This window comes from Ylistrum balloti, unplaced genomic scaffold (assembly GCF_031769215.1).
Source record: "Ylistrum balloti isolate Yb309-2 unplaced genomic scaffold, AGI_CSIRO_Ybal_v1 Utg371064, whole genome shotgun sequence".
Taxonomy (NCBI): domain Eukaryota; kingdom Metazoa; phylum Mollusca; class Bivalvia; order Pectinida; family Pectinidae; genus Ylistrum; species Ylistrum balloti.
The window spans coordinates 439,720-447,236 of record NW_026782588.1 but is presented as its reverse complement, the minus strand read 5'-3'; the positions used below and the strand labels follow the sequence as shown (position 1 = coordinate 447,236).

The 7,517-nt window shown below is 35.6% G+C and overlaps 1 protein-coding gene across 1 annotated transcript in view; it reads left to right on the top strand.

Annotated features, from left to right (window-relative positions):
• LOC132560462 (uncharacterized) overlaps window positions 1–7,517 on the top strand; it is a 58,849-nt gene that overhangs the window by 35,390 nt on the left and 15,942 nt on the right. The window lies entirely within an intron of this gene.

The following is a 7,517-nucleotide window of genomic DNA, read 5'->3' as shown; positions in this document are numbered from 1 at the left end:
GGGGGATTTCTAGAACTTTTTACAACTTAGATGTACGGTGATGCATACAAGGTTGGACTTTTATTGCAGTTGGTGGAGAAATCAAACCAGCCTTGTATAACAGATTATGGCGTGCTGAGAGGAGGGGATGTGCAGATCTACCAATTTGAAAAATGTGTGATGAAATTATGTTCCTAATTATCGCTTTGTAAAAATAGCTTCGTCAAAAAAAAGGTATTCCGAACTCTGTTTATTTATTGCATGCTTCCTTTGAAGCATGTCTGACTCATTTATATCTTAACAAGCATTTTATACATTGCGTCGACCCTCTTCTATTTCTTTTTTTTTCATCTTTCCTTTCCTAATTGCAAGTGTGTATCGTTGGAAAATAACAGGCTATCTGAGGTCAGGCCTTTGGATAAAAAAACAGCACATTGCGTTTGAGCTTTTAAGCGTTTCCCTTTTTTCCACGACTTGTAACACTGTAGAGACAGAAAGACCTATGGCATCCCTGAAAGCACAGTGCTCTCTATCAAGGGATACCCTACTGCATTTTTGCTTTCTCTACTTATAATTCATTTTATATTACGTACAATTATCTGTTGGTCATCCACGAAGACTGGATATAATTAATGTATGACTATGAATGAGTGATTCCCACGCACAATGAGTACATACAATACGAAGTTTATGATTGTGTGTGTGTGTTTTTTCTTTGTCGTGAAATAGATAACAGCACAGGGCTTCTGTACACACAGCACTCATCCATCATTCATGTTGTATGTACGTTTGATCTCTAAAATTCTTTGACGTTTGTTATGAATAACATATTCCCCCATACAACGTAAGTATGATACCGTTTAATGTATATATATATACACGTGTATCACGCCGACGTTTATTGTTAATTTCACCGAAAAAAAAACTATATTTTCGTCAATCAAATGCTGGTATCAAAACACTGGAAATTTGTGCTTATAACTCTGTTATTTACGTAACACAAAAATACTTACAACAAACAGTTGTTTGTTTGTTGCTCTAATGGCTTGCAGTCTTTGATGTTTGTGGTCTATTATAGATGTATCAATATAATCATTATTAGTAATCTGTCTAAAAATAGACACAACAACCACTTCAGGTTATAATACATATATACTTACGTTTGGGTACATTAATTTTCCGACAAGTTCAAGCATTTATGGACAGGGATACACTACATTTTCGACAAATTCGACACAAACAAACTTAATCTATTCGGCTTTGGATACACGAATTATTCAACAAACTCATTGTTTACGTCCTGTGATGCACTACTCTGTATACATACAACAATTTCAATTTAAACAAATTTAATTGAAAACCCCTTTATATATAAATATATATATAGAGTAGATAAAGGAGTTTTCAATTTCGATGAACTTAATGCTTTCAACCTTTGATGCACTTTAGTGTAACAGACTTTATATAAAATACGTTGATACATTATTGAGGTATTATAGCACTGTAACTATTTCCCGTGGATGTACTATACTGAATACATAGAGAATACATGGCCAGTGTCTTAAAATATCAGCTGTATTTAAGCGAAGTGAAGAAAGAAAAAAGCGACGAGCCCTTGTGTCCTTCTGTCCCGAGCCAAGATGCAGCTCATATTTTAAGACACTGGCCATGTATTCTATTTATCCTGCAACTTTCATTGAAAATCAGACAATCAAAACTTCATCATTTTGTTGTTCAATATTTGTTTACCTGTCGTTGAAGTTACGCTGAATTTTGCCCGATGACGTACGAAACAAATGATTGTTCCACGCAGAAATATAGCTCCAAACTTCAACGGATGTGACAGCAATTTGATTAATTTACGTAAATAATCTTATCATAACAACATATAAAATCACTTATTTCATCAGTTATTTATATAGTTAATCGTAATTCTAAAGTAAATTCAAAAAAATAATTCTGTTGAATTACAGCGGTTTTCTGTCACTGTCGAATACAGCAAAAATATATGTGGCAGGTGTATGCCGACAATGGCAGTGCCAGTTGGAGGATAAAAACCAACATTACACTTCCAAAAACTCAATCCTTTCGTCTTCGGATGCACTTCACGACAGGTTCTACGAACTCAATATTTCACTTGTTCGCTAGATGGCAATAAGGTTATATTAGTTTGGAACACCTGGTTGTTAAAAGTTCTATAATGAAGGATTTGAAGATATGAACGTAGTATTTCTGAAAGCATCCCAGTTTAATGTTTCATTTTTATAGACGGAAATGTCAGAAGACACACCTTAATTTTTTAGTGTAGTTTTAATGTAATAAGTGACATATTGAGCATTATGAATTTATAAAGACAGGAAACGTGCTGGGGTAATGGATTTTAAGTGTACTCGTTACCACGACCTGACACTTACAGCGATATCCTCCTCATAGTACCGATCATTTCTAAATCACTGAAACATTAGATTTAATGATAAATTGTGTGCTACCAGTGAAAACTATTGATGTGTCTTTTCCATCAGATTAAGCTTTTATTATCGGGATTTGTTTCCACTCCTGAATATAATGTTTAACAAGTAAGAACAGTACTTGATGCTGTGTTAAAGAATATAGGACTAGACAGTCATAGCATTAACACCTTCATACAACTGGCTATGTGTACTATATAATTGTTTGGTTTCACAGAGTTTATGTTTTAAGGTTGCCGTGGTTCGGTAACGTTAATTTATCTTCTGATATACATACATAACAGGTATTTTCTTTGAATTTGACGGAATGCTAAAATGTTTTTTTTATGGTATTTAATTTCGTGTTATGTATATTGACCTCGAATATAGCGGAATTAAATCTTCCTCAAATATTACCACTACTGCAGTATATTGTCATTATACCTGATCTAGAGTCTTCCGCCAAAATGCACAACCTGTGTTGCGATACAGTTTTTTACCATCAATAGATTTATACCTTTTTACTTACATGTAATTTTCATTACCGAATAAGTGAGATATAAGGACGAACTTAAACCTCCGACCGAACCAAACTTAAACCTCCGACCGAACCAAACTTAAACCTCCGACCGAACCAAACTTAAACCCCCGACCGATCCAAACTTAAACCTCCGACCGAACCAAACTTAAACCTCCGACCGAACCAAACTTAAACCTCCGACCGAACCAGTAGCTCTTGATTCGACCCTCTGTTTTGTTTATTTGTATTTTTAGATGCGAGTTTAAGTATAATGTTTTCAAATCATTACTCATAAGTTGTCACTGTCACGGTCAAACGTGTCAAGTATTACAGGCAGTTTGGAAGAATTCGTCAAAACAACAAGACTTATAGTCATAATATTTGACTGTGTTGGTAAAACGTTGTAAAGTTTGTTCTATAAAATATGCCACATTTTGACACTTAATCTTAATGTTGATAACGATCACTGACTTGACTACAGTGTATACCAAACAGTATTTCCACCCCATGTCCTGTAGCCTACCTCGAAAAGGTTTAATAAAAATGAAAATAGGCAGAGATCTTGAAATTGTGTCTTTTCTTTTATATTGTGTAAACTCGCTACATATTAACGTTATATTAATATTTCACATTCCTCTGCTGACTGATCTTGCAGATCATGTTTCTGCGATCCAGTAATATACCTGTCTGACGAATTCCTATGTATCCGGTGACTAGTCGATATTACGTTTCCCGTTTAATCGGGGTACTCGACTTTCATAATGTGGTTTATCAAGGGTAAGGGCCTGAACGGGTCGGAAGATTGTTTTTTTTTTTTTTTTTTGATGTAACGCAATCGCATTGTCGGGTCTATGTTACACCACAATGATGACGTCGCTTCTATCGAACCCAGGTTCTCGACAAGAGTATGCAATTTCTTCGACATTACGGGTCGAAGTCAAAGATCCTCGACCACAGATGAGTCCATACCTAGTGAGATGATGATACATAAAGGTTATTGTATACTCCAGTACTAATGAAGTTAGATTAATGATAGTGTGTTCTTGCACATCCTAGTTTGTGACGTCTGCATCAGGCGATACCATAGTACTGAGTAATCACAGTATTGCATATTACAGGTGAACTGAACAGGTAGGACGTTAAAATGCTACCTGATGTCCCTAATACATGAAAAGAACGAGAAGATGAAAGGTCGAATTTTCAGCTCTTCATCCTGATCAATGTTTTCTTAACACCTTACTGTAGAACATTGTATTGGAATTACATCGAAGCGAGGAATGTTTTGGATTAAATTCCCTAACAAACCAGGTCTAAAGTTATAAAGCTAATATTTTCGGCTCCTTGGTTGACGTTAAGGTTTAATGTGCTGGCAGTCACCTCGTTGACAGTTTAATATGACCAGGTACATGAAGTGTCGAACTTCTTGGTGATGTCATTTCAATGTGATGTCACTTGAAAGCATTCTTGATTGACCCTTTCATTTGCGGACACCATAGACGTAAAACCTGGCTGTTGCGTGGACGTAAAACGATCGACAAAGTAATATCTATGACAGTAGAATTAGTGGTCTTCACATTTGGTCCCCCATCTGGTGTGTTTCCAGTCATGACTTTTAATCAGTACAGATTTATTGAACCTGGCTTTTAAAGGTATTGATACATAAAGATTTTTGCTATATCTAGCTGCTTCAATGCATATTCTTTTTAAAAGATACATGTATAGATAATGATTATTTTTAGATAAGTTCAGGAATGACATTATAAATCAAGGATTGGACGAATACGTGCAAACAAAAATGATCACCCGTTGATCCGACAGGTGTTACAGACTTATCGATGTGAATAAGGTAGCATTAGTGTTCAGCGTTATATATCAATGTCACAATGCCAAGCTAAGATAACATGTAAGGATAAAATAGAAGCCTGCACAAATGGGTTTTATGTATTAAAAAGTTTGCACTAATGTGTTTGCTTATGGCTTTAAGTCTGTCATAGATATAACTACCATGTAATGGCTATTCTAATTTAACTTCTAATTTCTAACGTTGTGTTGACCTTGAAGAAGCACATTAAGACAAGAATAAACATTGAAGATCACAGGTATAAATTTACACCTGTAATGGCAATTGAACAAAACACAATAACACATGTTTCTTTTTCTATGACAGCCATCGAAATCTATACATATTCCAGTATACTTAATGGAAAATTAATAACCATTTTTGCATTTTTTGTTGTTTGTTTGTTATGTAAGATCTTTACTGTGTATTGTCCCATAAAATGTGAGATTTATGTAGTTTACAACCCACACCTGCCCGCATACGAAAGACTAGTTTATCACTCATGTAAATGTTGATGCCTTTTATAACTATTTAAATAGATCACCGCCATCCCTCCTGCTCTGTCCTGTAGATTGTGGCTAGTGCATGCTGCTCTTATGACATTCTCTCGTAAGAAGCTACTACTTGTTTACCTTACTCTCGTCTTCGTTTGTTTACGGTCTTTGGTAACCTTTGTGTTGAAAGAGAGGGGATTCAAGATTATGTTCCCTGACGATGTTGTGCGTCCGTCAAAGAAGTTTTTTTTACTTTTGTCCCCTGATGGTGTTGAGCGTCCGACCAAGAGAGGAAGGTTTTAGTTTATGTCTTATGATGGTAATGAGCGCCGTCTAAGAGCAGATGATTTTGGTTATGTTCCTTGGCGGTGTTGAGTGTCCGCCTATCTGAGGACCGTGTCCTGATCTATACAAACTTACGGATCTTGTAGCTCTTTGCTCGACGCCCAGGTTAGACGAAATAGCTTAGAACTGGTTAGCATGTTGTCATTATAATGTTACCTGGTTCAAAAACATGCCACGTTATGCCATTTCAGTGTGACAAAACTAAAATCATCCCTCTAGTGACCCCGCCATCCATAAACACAATAGTCATATGATCATATGACGCATTGCGAGACGTAATGTAAAACCACAAGAAAACTTGATCCTCCCTATTCTTCAATATGTACATTATAGTAAAAACACATTGAAATACCACCTTTCAATACTGTCAGACGTAGCATATTAACAAAAGGATGAAAACTGCACCATAGACTCTCGCTTCTGTAGATGTTAATTAAATAATAATATAAGTATTAAACAGGTGTTTCAGGAAAACTAAATCGAACAAAATCATCTCAATCAGCAGAAACATTGTTATCAGTCATTACGGCTTTGATTAAAGCGGAAATCCTTGGCTTAGATAGAATTTACATGTATTTAATTATTGAATTACGTGCTTTATCGTATATCTTACATTACTTTTGGATATCAAAATTACATGTGAAGTATTTGATTACCGCGTACACATTATACTGACAATATCTCCTTATCGTTCGTGCATTAACGAGATAACTTTGTTAATCTGTGTCAATCGGATCAATCAGATGTAAAAAAATAGTTACCCAAACATAGCCAAACTTCCCGTGGGTGGAGGCCTATTACGTTGCGTCTTGTCAAATTCATAGATAGCCTTTGTTCAGTAGTTGATTAAAACTGTCAAAATTTAATTTGCGAACAAAGCATCGTCAGTCTATCAGATGGTGTGTATTTCAGGACAGGACTTATACAGGTAGCGGGGTCGAGGGGTTGAAGCACCGAAGGAGACGTAGCTTGTCTCTGTTGCCGTAATGGTGGTGTTTTGCGCGAGACTTGATATATTGGGTGTGTTTTTCACACCTTTGCCAATGTAGGTATATTGTAGTTTCTTATATACAAAAGGAATGGCACAGACACATAGGTGTAAAATAATTTATAAAAGTACAGGTAGTCTTGGCACACAGAAGTATTGGCTCAGTGCTAGCTTCTGTACTGAATTTAAATAATTACCCTAATTAGACATTTGCGCACAGCTTAATCTTTAGATAAATCATTGAATGAATTTGGATGTTGTTATTCATAAAACTTGGACATGGATTCACAACGATCTGCCATCAGACAAAACAGAACACACGGGTATACAATATGCTATTTTGATATTCTACGTTTGACCCAAGAAAATGTGTTCTGTGGTGTTAACATAAAATTTCTGACTGACTTTCGGTGTGTCCCTTCAAGTTCACAGACACATTAAAATGACTTCTGCTAGTTTATATAAGGTCAAGGGTTAACAGATACACTCGTCAGAGATCCTGACAAATGTCTTATTCATTGGACAAATACTGCTTCTTTCTTCCGCTTAGATGTAAATAGTGTTTGATCTCTGTAACCCTTTAACAAATGTATTGGTATATACTGATAACATATTCTGTATGTTAGATGCCTGCTTGTCCTTAAAGTGTAAATTATGCGGAGACAACAGTATACGAAGGGACATGTCCGCTACATAACTGTCACAAAAACATCAATTTAATTAGAATTTTAAAAAATAATTTTCGATTTTTTTCGACTCGGAGCTATTTTATTGCTATAATCATCCGCTACAGGATTGGGCACAAGTTATTACAACATTAATCAAGCCCATTCCCAAAACAAAATACATTTACATCATTTGGCAAACAAAGAGGTCATGAATCTAAGCTTATGATTAAATACGT